Source organism: Oncorhynchus nerka, linkage group LG3 (genome assembly GCF_034236695.1).
Source record: "Oncorhynchus nerka isolate Pitt River linkage group LG3, Oner_Uvic_2.0, whole genome shotgun sequence".
NCBI lineage: Eukaryota > Metazoa > Chordata > Actinopteri > Salmoniformes > Salmonidae > Oncorhynchus > Oncorhynchus nerka.
Window position 1 is genome coordinate 9,502,062 of NC_088398.1, and position 19,505 is coordinate 9,521,566.

Sequence of the window (19,505 nt, forward strand, 5' to 3'; positions counted from 1 at the left end):
TAAGTACGCCAACCAAAGTGGCAAAATGAGCGTTGCCATGGGAACCTCTTCCCTGGAAACCCCTGGCGGCTTGGCAATGTGCCAAACCAATGGTTGCTAGGGCACAGCTGTCAATTTCTGCCCGGGCCAGGCTGGTGTGCCAGGCGTGCCCCTGGCCCCTCCCAGTCGGGATGCATTACATTACGTGATTACATTACATTACGTAAACTACAGGCTAGTAACCTTCTCTAGGTTTCTCTACTCAAATGTGGAGTTTGAAATTTCAATCAAATGTTGCAGTAGGTTGAGAAGAAAATAGGCATGGCTCTAGTCATTGCTGTACGTGGACCATATACAGCTATGTTAAAACCATAGAATACAGGAGTCTATTTGTTGTACATGGACTATAGACAGCTATGGTAAAAACCATAGAATCCAGGAGTCTCACAAGCAAACTGTAGTCACCACAGCACAATGAGTCATGAGTCATGCCAGAAACAGGGAGGTGAAGAGACCTGGTTCTCCATAAAGCAGATGGGATAGTAGAGCTTTTCTCTAGAGGCAGCAAGACAGCTGTCTGTCAGACAGAAAACAGAAGATAAAACAGATTGAGAAACAGGAGACCTAAAAGACTGATGGGTGTTAGAAGGGATGATGACGACTCAGACCCAGGGTGCAGGGAGTGAGGGATGGAATGATGGATGGAGGTAGAGAGGAGGAGAGGATATTACCTCATGGCTGTTCTGCTGAGGACCAGGAAGACAGGAGAGGGCAGTCAGGTGATGGGTCCGGTCCCCACACTGAAACACAAAGAGTCACAAGGGCTTAGAGAGAGACGTACTGTAGAGGTGCAGCACCATAGCTGCTGTGGAAAAACACAGTGTTGTTTTCCAGTCATATGAACGATGAGTGATTTGAATGAGGTAGATATTCCAGACAACAGATTATAAGTCAACTTCCTTCCAGAGGGGCGGAGATTCATAACATATGAATCATAACAGCTTCAATTTCATCCAAGTGTCAAGTAAGTAATTGCACAGCTACTTAACGTAATACACACATTCAAATACCACTGCCAGTTTTTTGAAGTGATTATGACGACAGTGTGACATTTTAAATATCACCGTCAATTCTAACTGCTCAGCTTCAGAAGTTAGACAGACACATGGTTCAGTACGACACACTACAGTATACATCAGTATTTTGAATGAAATGGAAATATGAAATGGGAATTTACCACTGGGAAGTAGTTTCCTCTAACTTCCTGAGCTCTGACAGGTTTTCTTTGTCTCAGCATCTGACACGGCATGTTAAACCAACGTGCCAAATATCAGGACCAATTTTTAAACGTACACAGATTCGGGCCATGGTGGTGATGTGCACTTTTAATAGTCAATGTCAATATTTTGACACCAGTATATGGGCTCAGAGCAGAGAAACGTTCCATGCCCTATTTTCTATGGGTCAGAAAAAGGTCATTGCTAATGAGGGAAATGAAAAGCAGGCAAACACAGCTGCAATTAAAATGATTAAATTACACAATGAATTATCACCATCTACAGTAAATAAACAGGCACAATAATGAAATGAACAATCACCTATCTACGCTATACTGTGTGATCTGTACAAGGAGGTCATAAATACAGCACTATAGATAGAGTGTAAATGAATCAGAATAAATGGCACATGCAGAACTTCACCCAAATCCACATTCAGCATCTAGAGTGCCTGTCTCATTCAGTTCAAGTGCTTTCATTAATGCATTAATAAAATTTAGCCAGGTTGATTTACTTAATCATTGGTTAATTCAGCACAATGCAAAATGGCAATATTTTGTACAGGCTATCCAGATTTAATTGGCCACTTGAAGAATTTTGACAATCATACGCAAATTTGAAAGTACCACTCAGGGAATGACATGGGATGTTTTGGTCAAATATATAGGCATTAAAAAACAGATATTTCATGGTATTTGAAGTATCATAAATGTAGGGTGTTGAAATATAAACTGATTCACACCTCCTCGCCCTCTTTGATCTTTCAGGAAAGCATCTGGACACACATCTGCACACATGTCCAATCCCTAATATCAAAATAAGCCTCACTTTACCGTCTAAACAAACACGTGTCCTTTCCTCCCCATTCTCAATAATTAGAAGACACAGATCTCGGTCTATAAGCTGAGCCTCCTGCTTGTGCTTGATAAATATAACTTCAAACGGCACAGCAGCCAAACGGTTTCAGCTGGCCGGACTGGGAGGCACAATGACTATAATAACCCCCTCCACCACCTGGGACACACATCCTAGTTCACTTACCCTCCTCCCTGAGAGAGAGAGAGAGAGAGAGAGAGAGAGAGAGAGAGAGAGAGAGAGAGAGAAAGAAAGAGAGAGAGAGCGAGCGAGCTTTCATGTCTGTGTGCACATGTGTCTTTGTCTCAGTATGCCTCCCTCCCCCCCACGACTCTCCATCTCCATGTCTGTGTACACAGCGTATGTATAGAGGAACCTTTTGTACCTCGGTTTTAGAGAGGAAATGCACCCCCCTGCCCCCCTCCTTCGACTACTTGCCCCTCGCCCCTTACCTCTTTCCCCCTACCATTCGCCCCTCAAATGTAATGCCTGATTGACCACAGCACCCCTTCGGGAGGTCAAAGGGCAGACAAAACAGTCTGGTGTCATGGCAACCTGACTGCCACCATCTAGAATGGTTAGGGGATGAGGGGGAGGGTCAAAGGAGCTGTCAGTCAAACCATTTTCAATCCCGCAACAGGTTTACAAAGGTTGAGGCGAAACACACGCACTCACACATGCCTGCATAGAGGCTTAGAGTGCACCTGCATCCCCGAAACATCGTAAAGCTTTATAAATCAGTGTCCATTCTACCAAACGTCTTATTTAATACAAATGATTTCTGAATTAGGTAGTAATGTATAACTGTAGACTTACACGTCTGTAAAATGAGGATCACATAGGTAGTTACTCTGGTATAAAGCTTAGTGTGTTTTACATTGAAAGGTGATGAGTGCTCACCACACTGCAGAAGTGAACCTTAACCCTCTTAATACGTAAAATGTATGCATGCATGACTGTAAATCGCTTTGGATAAAAGCGTCTGCTAAATGGCATGTATTATATTATACTATTAACATACAGCCGATTTCTGACTACTGGACTTTCTGACTACTCCCCTCACCAATCTGTGCATATGTGTGGCTGTGCAAACATCCTATATGAACATGCTGCTTTAGTTGGACTAGTAAATGGGCAAAAAAATACATAATTTTACATAAATGCAATTGACACGATTTTACACACAAATTGACATATGGAGTGTGTGCGTGTGTGTCAGACTCTCCTGTGTGAGAGGGTCTTTGTTGCTGCTCATTGCAGTGGCAGTGGGGGACTTTAGAGCGGAGTGTAGGGGGGAGTTTAGAGCGATAAATGGGAGGCAAATGCATTCAGATCAATAGTTAGCTGAGAAAGGGTGAGAGTGGGTTTGAGAGAAGTGAGGGAGTGAGAGAGTGAGAGGGAGGGAGGGAGAGTGGAGGAGGGGAATAAAGGGCCTGATTAATCATTCCTGTATTGTTATTGACTTTCTGTTAAAGAGGTGACTCAGACCCAGAATTATGTGCCTCAGTGTGTGTGTGTGTGTGTGTGTGTGTGTGTGTGTGCACGTGTGCACAGTGCACAGAGTCAGAGAGTACAAAACCATCAATTACAGCCTTGAAAAGCAAGGGCCTTACCACATACATAAGCAATGTGCGGAATTTAGGGGGTTGGGGTCTATTCTACCTTGTCTATACAGTTCTGTTCTTTGGTGATTTATCCTCCTATAGTATAGTCATCTTGAACAGGCCTAGACAACGCAATACATTTCCTGAAAGACAAAATATCAAATTGCTAAATTGAAAGGTTATATTTTCGGACAGAGGGCGGGATGGGGACGGGAAGTCCCCTGTGAAGGGTTAATGAACAGCACCTGACGAGCCACTAGACACAACAGAGAGAAGAGAGAAGAGGGGGAAGGAGGAAGTAGAGGAGGAGAGAAGAGGAGGGGAAGGGGAGTGTTGCATTTCCCGGCCTGACATCTGACCCATTGTCTGGGGTCTGGGAGGTTTGGGAGGGCACGGATAGACACACTGCAGCTGAGCACGGGTCAGCCCTCGTGGAGGGAGGGCCAGGCCTGTCCCCTTCAAATTTCCAATCAAATCTCTGGAAATAAATCTATTTCCATAGCTATTCTGAAAAGTAAAATGCTGACCTTTTTTGACTTACCTCCAAACACACTTTCAAATAGAATTGTCTGATTGCTTCTTTGAGCCAAGTAGCCATCCAAACGCTACATGGTCAAGCCCTCATGCTATTTTAAATAGTAAGATGTGTAAATGCAATTAATATTGACCTAATTGCTTATCAATTATGCTATCATAACACAAATGTCTGATTTGACCCAACAGCACAATTTCCCCCCAATTAATACCACTTTTACAAAAAAGCCCACAGCCGGAAGAGGGCAGCTGCATAGATGGAATGAAAAGTGCCATATTCAACTTTACCTTGAACTTGAACAATGCGTCTGGTGTTTGTTCTGGGGTCTTTTCCTGACCTGTCCTTCTCTCTGAGGAACCTCTGAAGCATGAAGCGACCAACCCCAGGCTCTCGTTTCATCTCCCAGCCCTGACCCCCACAGAAACTCCTATAGCCCCTCTGCCACCACAACCAACCGCCCAGACACACTCAGGAGGCTTTACTTCACGATTCACAATCAATTACTACTAAGTTGGTTTGCTTTGTCACAATATTGTACAGGGGGTATCACAACAGTCTTTTAAGTTGGGGATTCTGCAGCCATGACAGTGGGAACTGGGAGTTTGAACTCAGAAACGGGCCAGCGTCCATGGCAGTCCAGCCAGCCACTATAAGATATACACAGTCACACACTGGCATAGTTATTAGGGTAGATCTAGATTAGGGCAGAGAGATATACATGTAGTTCAGAGAGCTGTGTCTCTCTGAATACACAGACATCAAACACAGAGCACTTGCCGGGACACAATGCAATGTGGAACAGGGAGCAGGAGGGAAATGAGGTAGCGGGGTCCGACATCACCTCTCTGTCTCTCTAGTTGTTCTCTCCTCTTTACCATAACCTCCCTCCGTCTCTACCCCACTACATGTACAGTGGGGAGAACAAGTATTTGATACACTGCCGATTTTGCAGGTTTCCCTACTTACAAAGCATGTAGAGGTCTGTAATTGTTATCATAGGTACACTTCAACTGTGAGAAATGGAATCTATTGGAATGAATTAATTACTTAAAAATCATACAATGTGATTTTCTGGATTTTTGTTTTAGATTCCGTCTCTCACAGTTGAAGTATACCTATGATAAAAATTACAGACATTTACCTGCTTTGTAAGTAGAAAAAGCTGCAAAATCGGCAGTGTATCAAATACTTGTTCTCCTCACTGTACATGTTAGTAATTTAGCAGACACTCTTATCCAGAGATACTTACAGTAGTGAGTGCTTACATGAACTTTTTTTCCATACTGGTCCCCTGTGGGAATGGAACCCACTATCCTGGCATTGCAAGCGCCATGCTCTACCAACTGAGCAGCACTACCTCCCTGTGGTTCTGACACCATTCTTTGCCTTCCTCTGCCTCTTCGCCTTCCCTCCTTCCTTCCTCCTCTCCACCCTTCTATTCCCCTCCACCCTTCCTCTGCCTCTTCGCCTCCCCTCCTCTCTCCGTCTGGCACTAGGGCCCATAGCACCAAAGGGTGTTGCTCTGTAAATACGGCCGGCTAGCGCCACCAATGGTACTGCAGAGCATAGCTGAGCATAAAATAGGGGTAGACTGTGAAGGCTTGTGAGCCGTGTCAATATGGCAGCCAGACAGCCAGCCAGCAGGCCTGACTCACAGTCACACCACACCAACGCTACACGCCATGAGTTATCTGATAGACAGTATCGGCCGCTGCCTGTGTATGCCATGTTTATGGTTGTATATGTTTCTGTGTGCCATCTTAATAGTGTTCTGTGTTTGCTTCACAGAAAGCTTCTCTGGGAGCTCCCCTCGTCTGTCAAATAGTCTTGTGGAGGACCCGAGATAGTTCTGGAATTTTTGCCTCTGCAGGAAGGTATGCTGGCATGTGACGATCAGCAATATGAATATCAATGTTAGTAGGAGCTGAATCAGTGGTGTCTGACCACGATAGTCCAGCGGGACATGTGAGGAAGATGTCATGTACGCTAGATGATAAGAACAGGTAGAATCTGGTGACATAGACAATGACCATTCCTCAGGAACCCAGCTCAATTAATCATAGATGACTAGAAACACTGAAAGCAGGAGTGAGAGCTGTGCTGCTAGATTTATATAACACACGCATGCGCACCAGCACACACACACACACACACACACACACACACACGCACACACAGTCTCCCCGTCTCGCTTCCCTTTCAACCCACCCCCAACACCTCGGGCCTTAGATGTCTGTGAGAGAGGGAGAAGGGAGAGGATTAGGATCAGAACTAGAGAAGGGAACAGAGAGAAAGAAAGAAAGTAAGAAAGAAAGAAAGAAAGAAAGAGGGACGGAGGAAGGGGGAGGAAACATGGTGAGACTGAGAAGGATCAGGAGAGAGAGGGAAGGAGGGAGGGAGGCCGGGTGGGGGAGGAGAGAGACAGACATGGTGGAGAGGGAGAAGAGAGAGCAGAGAGTTTGCCGAGGTAAGAGGCAAAGCTGTGACCTACTAATGCAGAACCGAGGAATTCTCACTGCTGACTCGAAACACATTCCTCCCGCCTGTACAGTTTAACCCCCACACCACCACCACTACCACTGCCTCAATCTACAGTGCAAATACAGGACAAAACTACACTAAACAATCTTCACAAAAATGTAAAAACTGTACAGTATCACAAGAATGTAGCCATTCATACACCCGTCAAATTACGAGGGGTTGCCCACGAAGAGAAAGACCCTGACTCCGAGAGAAGGTAATATTGTGTCTGAACAATGACAATGGTGTAATTTGAAGTGATGTGTGTAATTCAAGGTAAAACACATTTTTGAAGATATTAGAACATCAATTACTGAACACAATGGCATAAATACTTCAGAAGAGGTATGAAGAGTTGATAGTTAAAGAGGCTTTCTAGTTCTATCAAAATGTAAAACATTCTGGATACATAATACCTGACTTATCATAATACCTTTTCACCTTTAAAGTAAGAATGGACTATTATCTCAACTAAGAATGAATGATTAGTAGGCCGAAATTGATTTGGTTAATCAAAATATTTCAAAATATTAGCTTTCATTTCATACTGGGATGGACATACTGTATATATCCTGATATACGTAAAGTATATTCCAGCCTAAGTCTAAGTGATTAACTAACCCATTAATTAACCTAACCTAAACCAACCCAGACCAGAATGTACTGGAACCCCAACAGCCCCCCCCACCACCACCACACACACACACCTCTCACTCCTGGGTCTTTCAAATGTGCTGATTGCTATGCACAAATTGATGTCAAAGCTCCTATACATCAATGTACTCAAATACAACTTGGACTTAAGTGTCAGTACAATATACAATATGGACACATCAAATTCAATTGAAAATAATTTGGGTTCCATTTTATTGATGAAACGAGGTGTGCTGCCGAGTGCTCTAAAACATATGAGTTAGTAACTCAATTTACCCACGGCGACAGACACACAGAGACACTGGAGGACTGAAGCACTGCAAGAAAGCCCCCCCACAAATAATTCAGTATTTATGAAAAAGGCCCCTATTAGGCAATATGAATCCAAACAGAACTCACAGCTCGTCTGGTTCTGCCTTGTTTCAGCGGTCTGTGTCCTTGTCAAGCTGAAGCAGACACATAGTGACACAACTGGAACAATGATTCCGGGGGGAGGGGTTCTCTCACCCGGACCCTGAGAGTGGGAATACATCAATGATGGTCACATGCTGCTTTTTTCTATCTATGCCCCAGTCAGTCAGTCATTCCCTCCATAGTGGACCCAGTAGCTTGTTGTACCTTCTGTAGCAGGCTAGTAGCCCACCCCCTCTCAGAGTCAGACAAGTACTAGTTGTATAATTGATAGTGCTGGATGAGTAATGCTTCATTAAGGGAAGCACATTTGTGGCCTCCTCCACTGCAGCACTGACGCTGAGACGGCTGGGAGAGCCTGAGGAACTGACGTCAAACTAGAGCCGGTTCAAATATTTAACGGCTGGTAACTGATCTGTGGCATTCCATCATCACAGGCTGTATATCTAGCAGCACTGACTGACCTCTCTATCATTTATTTCTATTGTCATATGAGGTGTGAGACCGTGGATCCACCATGTCGTCATAGTGTGATACTGTGCGATTTTGGACTAGCAAACAACACATTTTAATTTCCAAAAAGTACTACAGTGTACAATGCCTTTTCATCAAGATGAAAATACAAAACGGCAAATACAGTAAACATATGATTATCTCTTTTGTTTTACACAAACCTTAAACTATAAAGGCTTAGTTTGCTTATGTGTTGAGATGATGGTATAAACCATGTACTCTATCACCTTCAGCGAGACTGGGGGAAGGACAAGAGAGCACCGTTACGCCGTGCTTTCAGTCCACCTGATAAGACAATAGTGTAGAGATCTCAGTCAGGCCTTTCAGAAAGCCAGTCAGCCAGGCCTTCTTTTCAGCCCTTCTACCCACTATTAACCAAGCCTGCAGGCGCCTAGCAGTGGGGTGTCTAGGCCTGCGCTCCATACTTAAGTCCCCAGCTTAACCTCCATTCAGACACAAAGCCCCTTAGCCATGGCTATCAGGACCACGTCCATCCCCGCCGTCACCCTCCGACAACTCCCAATCGGGGTACCCTCCTCTCCGTCCCTTCGCCAATTTTACACCCTGGCAGGGCGACATCTGGGGGTGTCTTTGTGAGCCCGCGAAGAGGCCGAGGTACGGGGGCCGAGAGAACATAGCGGGTCTCCATGGAGATGTACAGGGCGGCTAAGAGCTGGGATGGAATAAGAATATAACACACACATCCATGTACACACAGAACACATTCTGGCCTCTGAAATTAAGTCTGAATGGAGGGACACACCGACTTGTGCAAATCTCACAGTGGAAGCGAGGGTGGAAGCCAATAGCATGGGGACGGACAGAGAAGGCCCACAGAGATTGCTGAAAGTTAGACTGCCGTCCGTATTAGTCGATAAATAGAGAAGCACATTCAGAAGAGATGTGTTTATGTACAGACTAACAGACAGATGTATTGAGGACACAAACAGACAGGAAGTAGGGGAGAACGAGGAGCGAGTTAGAGAGAGAGCGGCGATGGGGATACCCCTATAATAGAACTACATTCACTTCACAATGCCGCCTTTTTACCCGTTAAATATTATGTCAAACTCATCATTATGACTCCAAACTGTGCAGAAAATATGCATACAATAATTGAACGAAGCTTACGACGATAAAACACTTACATACCCATACACACTTATATTCATACACACTTACATACCCATACACACTTATATTCATACACACTTACATACCCATACACACTTACATACCCATACACACTTATATTCATACACACTTACATACCCATACACACTTATATTCATACACACTTATATTCATACACACGAAGATTAAACAAACAAAAAAATGGAGGAAAATTACCCCCCTTCTTCCCTCCCTTTCGGCCTCACTACTGGGCCCCAATTTCAGTTTCACCTTTTCCAACATAGTTTTCAATGGGAAAATCCAAGCGAAAATATCAAAACTTACAATTTAAAAAAGCAATCATGGCATTTCATTTGGGCGAGAGAGAAACGTGGAAGGACGGAGGAAAACCTTCCAATGGGAGCGGGAGGAAGGAAAGGGTTCTAAAAGTACACACATGGACATAGACACTTTTTAAAAACAAGAGGAATCACAAGCAACGCTGAAAACCCTAGAAGACATGGAAAGAGAAACCCATGAGATAGATAGAGAAACATAATCATCAGAAACCCTTAAAAAGAAAGTATGTGAATAACAAAAGGATGAGAAAAATACCAGCAGAGGTCGGATGAGTCTGGCAATATTTTCCCCCCTTTTCCTGCGTTTTTGCCCGATTCCACCTCGATCATCCCTCGATCCTTGTTGCTCTCTTCTTTCTCCCTCTCCTCGTTGCTTTGCCTCTCGTGTTGCAGCCTAACTCCAGTCTTCTCTAGTCCTCTCCCCTCTCTCTCTCCTTTTCTGCCTCCTCATCTCCCCTTCACGCAGACACCTTTCTCTTATTTCTTTCCCCTCTTCCTAGATCATTCTTGGAAGAGAGCAGAGGGTTAAAGAAAGAAAAGGTCTGGTGGAAAAGCAGACAGTAGGAAATCAAAGCAGAAAAGGCAGCAAAGTGGAGGCAGGCTGTTGGCAAGAGGTACGCTGCTCCTGGCTCTGTATATGGGATAGCACACGCTGGATCAGCACAGAACTGGTTTCGCTGTACACTCGCTAAAGCACAAACACGCCACAGCCAGGGAAAAAAGTATTGGTGGTGTAGCGGAGAGAGCATGGAGAGAGAGAGAAAATGAGGGCGAGAGACGGAGGGAGGGTAAGAGGGCGTCAGTCATCTAGTGTGTGTGTGCAAGTGGAGTAGGAATGGAGGAGAGAGCGAGAGAGGGAGGGAGGGACAGGGCGAGAGAAATAAAGAAAAGGGGTGGTTCTGAAAAGAATATTTTAGGGGGAGGGTAAGAGGAGTGTATAAGTGGAGAGAGGGAAGGGGAGGGGATGGACATTTTTTCTCTCTATTTTCCGTTCACAATTTTTTCTCCAATTTCACCCATTTTTTAAAACGACCCTCATGCTCTCTCCCCCGTCCTCAGCTGCTTTGTCAATAGTTCAGCCTCTTGCCTTCCCGTTTCTCCTTCCCTTCCTCTCTCCCTTTGTCCAACTCAGGAACATTTCTTTGGCCGTGCACTTGAACTCTGAAAGCTTTCCTCAGTCGATTTCCCCTTTGCTGGCCCCCCAGCACACTCTAACACACAGCCAGCAGGCAGGGGGTGAGCTAATAAGAGGCACAGACAGAGGAGAGATCAAGAGAGAGAGAGAAGGAGAAAATAGAGAGAATGGGAGAAAGAGAAACAGAGAGAGAGAGAAACAGAAAGAGAGAACGAGACCGAGAAAGAGAGAGAGAGACGGAGGGGCAAAAATGGACTGGGAGAACTACAGACAGGGGGAGGGGAAAGGTTTGTCAACATGAATTCAAGGTTATGGCTGAGACCAGGTCAACTACTCAGGAAATGTCACTATCTTGGATCATCAAGTTGTAAGGATATCCCTCTACAACATTGAAGTATCGCATATTTATTTTAAGAAAAACTTAGACTTCAAAAACAAAGTGCAATTTAGGAAAAAAATACAACTCAAGACCCAAGTTTAAGTTCACAAGCAGTACATTTTCTTATTCATATCCCTTTTTCTGTATTTAATTTAAGTGATTTTACTCAGAAGGCCCAACTGAACAAAACTCTGGTCTGTGACTCCGTGTGTGTGTGTGTGTGTATGAGCGTGCGTGCGTGCGAATGCGTGTGCACGTGTTATGGGCGCACGGGTGTGTGTGAGGGTACATGAGTTTAGTGTTGACATAATAATCTTTCTGGTGGGAAAAAAGACAATATGCTATGTCTACTTGTGTGTTTAAAACTACTAAAAAGAATCATACATTGTACAGAAAAGCTATCCGTAACTTGTGAAACAGCACTAGATCACCATGGTAACAACTGCTTTTTATGTAAAGGGTTCATCTCAGGGGCACTAGGTATGTACTTTTACATTCATGTGTTTTGATAAACATGCATATAAAATCAGCCTGTAAAATCAGCCAATGATGATAGGCTCTAACTACGGCTTTGTTGCATACTTCATTTTGATTGGTTGAAGGGTGTTCTCCACAGGTACATTATAGAGTGTTTGGATTGGTGCTAAGAAATTGTTGTTGAGGAACATTCTAATAAAAACAGGAATAGCAAAGCCCAGCATATATCACTTAGTAGTTCCAATGTTCATTAATACATGTTGCCCTTTCCCACCTTTCCTTCCCATACTGACCATTAAGGGATAAGACTGGGTCAGAGGAACAGGGAACAAGGCTGGAGGATGAAATAAGATAACAACAGGATAGATAGGAACAGTGGAGGAGCTATAATATAAACTAGGTGTGAACATTATGAAACATAATACAGAGTCCGATCATTGAGAACAACGTCTGGAAACACATCACCTATTCAATCTGGGTGGTGTGATTTGACCGCACAGCACCAAAATGAGCAGGCAGCCTCCTTTTTCAATGTAGCACGGAGGTAGGCAGGCCTCTAATGCGTTGCAAATACAAACTGTTATCGATCCGTACTGACGGAGAGTCTGGGGGAGAGAGGGAGGGCGGGCGAGGAGGGAAGGAAGGAGCGAGGGATGGATGGATGGAAAACCAAGTGGATGTTAAAGGTCAAAGGAGAGGTGTGCCCCAAATCCCTCCCACCTTTATTAAAGCAGCGATATATACACACTGAACATAACCACATTACTACAGACCCAGAAGAGGGGTGAGGTGGGTGAGGGTGGGGGAGGAGAGAGACCCAATTCCATTAGAAACACTTCACTCCTAATGCAGACAAACTATTCTCCTGCCCAAGGACAATCATTACCTGAGGGGAAGAGAGACGGGCGTGTTTGTTAGGGGAAGGGATGCTTATACAGCCGCTGATCTTGGAAGGCCAGGGCTATCGATCGCGTTAAAGCTCTCTGCGAATTGGAGAAATCAATATGTTTTTAAAGGCGAAGCAGGTTGCATGTGGCCGTGTGCGCGTGGGCTTCATTGATACCAGGCAGATTCATAGAGTGGCTGATGCCCAAACTATGGCAGATAAATGATCTGAATTTGAGGTCAGGTCTCCAAATTCCAAGCAGTTGTTTTAGAAGTACCAGATCAAGGATCTGTGATCCGGCGAGAAATGCACAGGGAGATGCTATACATGTTTTGCATTCCTTCATTGTAATGAAACAAAGACAGGGTTACTCGCCAGAGAAATACCAAATACAGAAGAGAACCACAAGTAATTCATACGATAACCCAAAGAGTCCTACAGTATGACGATGGCAATCCAAACCATGCCTGAGGAAGACCTTGTCTGGTCAAATGATAGAACTACACGTGATAAACCAAAAGCCTATAATTAATAGACTATGAGACTAGAACTAAATAAATCTAATCTAACACACTATTATTGTTAGAATCTTAATAGCACAAACAGAATGTGTCATTTTTCCCCTTGCCCTTCCGGCTTCTGCAGCTGATGATGACCCCATCTAAACTACACCTAAACTATATCGAAACTCATTTCACATATAGTTCGTTTAAAGACTAGATTAAAATGACAATAGTCTGATTGGTGAGAATATTATCAATTGTTAAATTGTATATGAAGAATGAACAGCTCAGCTTGGAATTGACAGGGAGGTGAAACGGAAAGCCAAAAAAGGAGTGCCAGAAAGTGACTTATGCTAATTATCCTACAGAGTCACAAGCAGGTAAGACATGTTGATGTCTATATAGTACTGTATCAAAAAGAGCAGATTCAACTATTCTATTTGTTTGTGAATGACTGCTATTACATGCATGGACTAGCAACACTCAAAGCACAGTAATATATGGTAACAGTCAAAAGTTTGGACACACCTCATTCAAGGGGTTTTCTTTATTTGTACTATTTTCTACATTGTCGAATAATAGTGAAGACATCAAAACTATGAAATAACACATATGAAATCATGTAGTGACCCAAAAAGTTTTAAACAAATCAAAATATATTTTAGATTCTTCTAAGTCGCCACCCTTTGCCTTGATGACAGCTTTGCACACTCTTGGCATTCTCTCACCCAGCTTCATGAGGTAGTCTCCTGGAATGCTTTTCCTTCACCACACCTCCAGGTGGTGAAGGTAAGCAACAACACTTCAACTACGCTGATTCACAACACAGGGACACAACAAGGGTGCATACTCAGCCCCCTCCTGCACTCCCTGTTCACCCATGACCGCTTCAACTCAATCATCAAGTTTGCAGATGTCACAACAGTGGTAGGCCTGATTGCCAACAACGACGAGACAGCCTACAGGGAGAAGGTGAGGGACCTGGTGGAGTCTTGCAAGGAAAATAACGTCTCCCTCAATGTCAACAAAATTAAGGAGCTGATCGTGGACTTCAGAAGACAGCAGAGGGAGCAAGTACCATCCTGATACGGCAACTACACCGCCCGCAACCGCAAGGCTCTCCAGAGGGTGGCGTGGTCTGCCCAACGCATCACCAGGGGCACACTGCCTGCCCTCCAGGACATCTACAGCACCCGGTGTCACAGGAAGGCCAAGAAGATCATCAAGGACCTCAGCCACCCAAGCCACGGCCTGAAGATAATAATAATAATTGTGTCCTTCAAACTTTGCTTTCGTCAAAGAATCATCCATTTGCAGCAATTACAGCCTTGCAGACCTTTGGCATTCTAGTTGTCAATTTGTTGAGGTAATCTGAAGAGATTTCTCCCCATGCTTCCTGAAGCATCTCCCACAAGTTGGATTGGCTTGATGGGCGCTTCTTACGTACCATACGGTCAAGCTGCTCCCACATCAGCTCAATAGGGTTGAGATCCGGTGACTGTGCTGGCCACTCCATTATAGACAGATTACCAGCTGACTGCTTCTTCCCTAAATAGTTCTTGCATAGTTTGGAGCTGTGCTTTGGGTCATTGTTCTGTTGTAGGAGGAAATTTGTTCCAATTAAGCAGCGTCCACAGGGTATGGCATGGCGTTGCAAAATGGAGTGATAGACTCCCTTCTTCAAGATCCTTTTTACCCTGTACAACTCTCCCGCTTTACCACCACCAAAACACCCTCAGACCATCACATTGCCTCCACCATGCTTGACAGATGGCGTCAAGCACTCCTCCAGCATCTTTTCATTTTCTCTGCATCTCACGAATGTTCTTCTTTGAGATCCGAACACCTCAAACTTAGATTCGTCTGTCCATAACACTTTTTTCCAATCTTCCTCTGTCCAGTGTCTGTGTTCTTTTGCCCATCGTAATCTTTTATTTTTATTGGCCAGTCTGAGATATGGCTTTAACTTTGCAACTCCAGCATCCCGGAGTCGCTTCTTCACTGTTGATGTTGAGACTGGTGTTTTGCAGGTACTATTTAATGCCAGTTGAGGACTTGTGAGGCATCTGTTTCTCTTTCTATTCTGGTTAAAATCAGTTTGCGCTGTTCTGTGAAGGGAGTAGTACACAGCGTTGTACGAGATCTTCAGTTTCTTGTCAATTTCTTGCATAGAATAGCCTTAATTTCTCAGAACAAGAATAGACTGACGAGTTTCAGAAGAAAGTTCTTTGTTTCTGGCCATTTTGAGCATGTAATCGAACCCACAAATGCTGATGCTCCAGATACTCAACAAGCCTAAAGAAAGCTAGTTTTATTGCTTCTTTAATCAGAACAACAGTTTTCAGCTGTGCTAACATAATTGCAAAAGGGTTTTCTAATGATCAATTAGCTTTCTAAAATGATAAACTTGGATTAGCTAACACAACATGCCATTGTAACACAGGAGCGATGGTTGCTGATAATGGGCCTCTGTACGCCTATGTAGATATTCCATTAAAAATCAGCCGTTTCCAGCAACAATAGTAATTTACAACATTAACAATGTCTACACTGTATATCTGATCAATTTGATGTTATTTTAATGGACAAAAAAATGTGCTTTTCTTTCAACAATAAGGACATTTCTAAGTGACCCCAAACTTTTGAACGGTAGTGTACTGTAACGATCGTCATAATGGGTAGACCAAGGCGCAGCGTGATTTGGGTTCATCATATTTATTTTAAACGTAACCAGCAACAAAACAATAAAGAGAGACAAGCAAACAAACGTACAGCCTTGTAGGGCTCAGAAGCAACCATACAAAAACAAGATCCCACAAACAACAGGTGGGAAAAGGCTACCTAAATATGATCCCCAATCAAGAGACAATGATAGACAGCTGCCTCTGATTGGGAACCATACCAGGCCAACATAGAAATACAAAAACTAGACTACGCATAGAAATAATAAACTAGAACACCCCCCCAGTCACACCCTGACCTACTCCACCATAGAAAATAAAGGCCTTCTATGGTCAGGACATGACAGTCCCCCCCCCCCCAAAGGTGCGGACTCCGGCCGCAAAACCTGAAACCAAAAGGGAGGGTTTGGGGGGGGGGGGGGGGGGTCTAGTGTCGGCTCTGGTGCGGGGCGTACCCACTCTGCTCGCAGATACGTCATCCTCCATGGCGGCTCTGGTGCGGGGATCGTCGCCGGAAGCTCCGGACCGTGGATCCTTGACGGAGGAACCGGACCGTGGCTTGTCGCTGGAGGAACCGGATCGTGGGTTGTCGCCGGAGGCACCGGACCGTGGGTTGTCGCCGGAGGCACCGGACCGTGGATCGTCGCCGGTGGCTCCGGACTGGGAAACCTCGCAGGAGGCTCTGGACTGGGAACCCCTGCTGAAGGCTGAAGGCTCTGGACTGCAGACTGTCACTGGAGGCTCTGGACCGCAAACCGTCTCAGGAGGTTCCGGACTGTAGACGGTCTCAGGAGGTTCCGGACTGTAGACGGTCTCAGGAGGTTCCGGACTGTAGACGGTCTCAGGAGGTTCCGGACTGTAGACCGTCGTTGGAGGTTCCGGACTGTGGACCGTCGCTGGAGCTCTGGACTGGAAACTGACGCCGGAAGCTCTGGACTGGGAACTGTCGCCGGAAGCTCTGGACTGGGAACTGTCACCGGAAGCTCTGGAATGGGAACTGTCGCCGGAAGCTCTGGACTGTGGAGGCGCACTGGAGGTCTGATGCGTGGGACCGGTACAGGTGGCACCGGGCTGGTGACACGCACCTCAGGGCGAGTGCGGAGAGGAGGCACAGGACTTACTGGACTGTGGAGTGGCACCAGAGGCCTGATGCGTGGGACCGGTACAGGTGGCACCGGGCTGGTGACACGCACCTCATGGCGAGTGCGGGGAGGAGGCACAGGACGTACTGGACTGTGGAGGCGCGCTGGGGACACAGTGCGTAGAGCCGGCGCAGGATATACTGGACCGTGGAGACGCACTGGAGGTCTGGATCATAGAGCTGGCACAACACGTCCTGGACAAAGGACCACCTTCGCATGGCAAGTGCGGGAAGCTGGCACAGGACGTACTGGGCTGTGAATGCGCACTGGAGACACAGTGCGTATCACCGCATAACATGGTGCCTGAATGGTCACACGCTCCTTAAAGCGAGTGCGGGAAACCTGGCTCTGCCAACCACCCTGTGTGCCTCCCCCAAAAAATGCTTTGGGGCTGCCTCTCGTGCTTGCGTCGTGGTTGCGAACCCCGGATTTCTTCCCACGTCCAGGATCCTTTACCGTCCAAAATATCCTCCCATGTCCATGATGTCTGCTCCTCCTGGCCACGCTGCTTGGTCTGTTTGTGGTGGGATCTTCTGTCATGCTCGTTAGAATGAGTGGACCAAGGTGCAGCGTGGTAGGCGTCCATTTTCCTTTATTAAATGAACACCGAACAAAAACAACAAAATACCAAACGAAACGTGAAGCTAAATAATAGTGCTAACAGGCAACTATCCATAGACAAGATCCCACAAAGCACAATGGGGAAATGGCTGCCTAAATATGATCCCCAATCAGAGACAACGATAAACAGCTGTCTCTGATTGGGAACCATACCAGGCCAACATAAATCACTAATCACCTAGATGACCCACCCTAGTCACTATCACGCCCCAACCAACACAGAAAATAAACAGCTCTCTATGGCCAGGCCGTGACATGTACATACATACATATTTATACTCCGGACTCCGACATTGCCAGTCCTAATATTTATATATTTCTTAATTCCATTCTTTTATTTTTTAGATTTCAGTATATTGTTAGATATTACTACACTGTTGGAGCTAGGAACAAAAGCATTTTGATTCACCCGCAATAACATCTGTTAAATATGTGTATGAGAGAAATAAAAAATAAAACGTATTAGATTTTTTTTGATGGGGTATGCATGTTTAGGCCAGTGCTTGACTTGGACTGAAATAGGTGCCGGTACTCATTTTGGGTGCCGGTACCGTTTATAATTAGGTGCAGAAACCCCTCAATACTTTTTAGCTAATATTCTATGGGAGGTGCAGGAACTCAAGCAGAAGAAAATTTGAGGTGCCAGTACTCAGTTCTGGGGAGCTCCTGCCCAACTCAAGTATTGTGATTAGGTAAAAATAAAAATAATGTCCTGTTTGGAACACTGACAAGTACAGCATTAAAAAAATATATATAAGTGTGTGCCCACCCAGGCCCACCCGTTCCTACACCCCGGGTACCATGTGTCAACTGTGTAACAATATATGAGATGCCTAAATGTACTTTAGTGAACTTAACCTTACTTTGTCTCTCTTGAATCCCCACCTCTCCCTCAAGCTGTGTGGAGGGCCTTACTCTAAGAGCTCTAAGGAGCCAGACCAGTCTTGGCTTTCAACACTCTCTGTCAGTCCTGATTGTAACAGGAAGCCAAACAACCCGTGGCTCTTTGGTCAAATTAATTGCTTGTTTAAAGGCATCAAGAAAAAAATGCCGTCAATGACCGGAATGGCCCACTGAGATGTAGGCTAAGAAAATGTATGGGGAGAGAGAGATGCAAAGAGCCGAGAGCAGAGGGAAGATAGCAGAGGGGAGAAGGAGAGATAGTGAGAGAGACTTTTGTTCAATATTCCTTTTGTCGTTAATTAATATTCCTACTCATATACTCTCAACAGACCACAGTGACCCTACAATATCTTTATCCTCCCTCTTTCTAATTCTCCCATCCCACCTTCCCTCTCTCTATCTCTCTCTGCGATCATTTCCTCTTGACTTGGCATCTGGGACAGGGACTATGATCCAATGGAGGGAGGGAAGCAGGGGGAGGGAGAGTGAAGGAGAGACCAGACAGCAGTCTAACACACTGTTCCCTGGCCAGCTCCTGCTAAGGTGACGACATTGCTGAGCCACCCTAGAATTTGAATGTGAAGAGATTAAGTGTGTGTGTGGTGGGGGGTGATAGGAATTAGAGATGAGAGAGAGAGAGAGAGAGAGAGAGAGAGAGAGAGAGAGAGAGAGAGAGAGAGAGAGAGAGAGAAACATGGGACACCTCAGACCAGTCTGCCCTCTGCTGGTCAAAAATAAAGTTTGAGAGTGTAGCCTGTACTTCTTCAATCATAAATCAGACCCACAGCTCCAGCAGTGAGGACCAATATGTCACAGCAGCTCATTAGTTGCCATGGCGCCCTAGCAGCAGCCTAAGCACAGAGTTCCTGTACATTTGTACATTTCTATTTTCTGCATTGCAAAACTATTAAATAACACATTTGGAATCATGTAGGTACCAAAAAAGTGTTAAACAAAT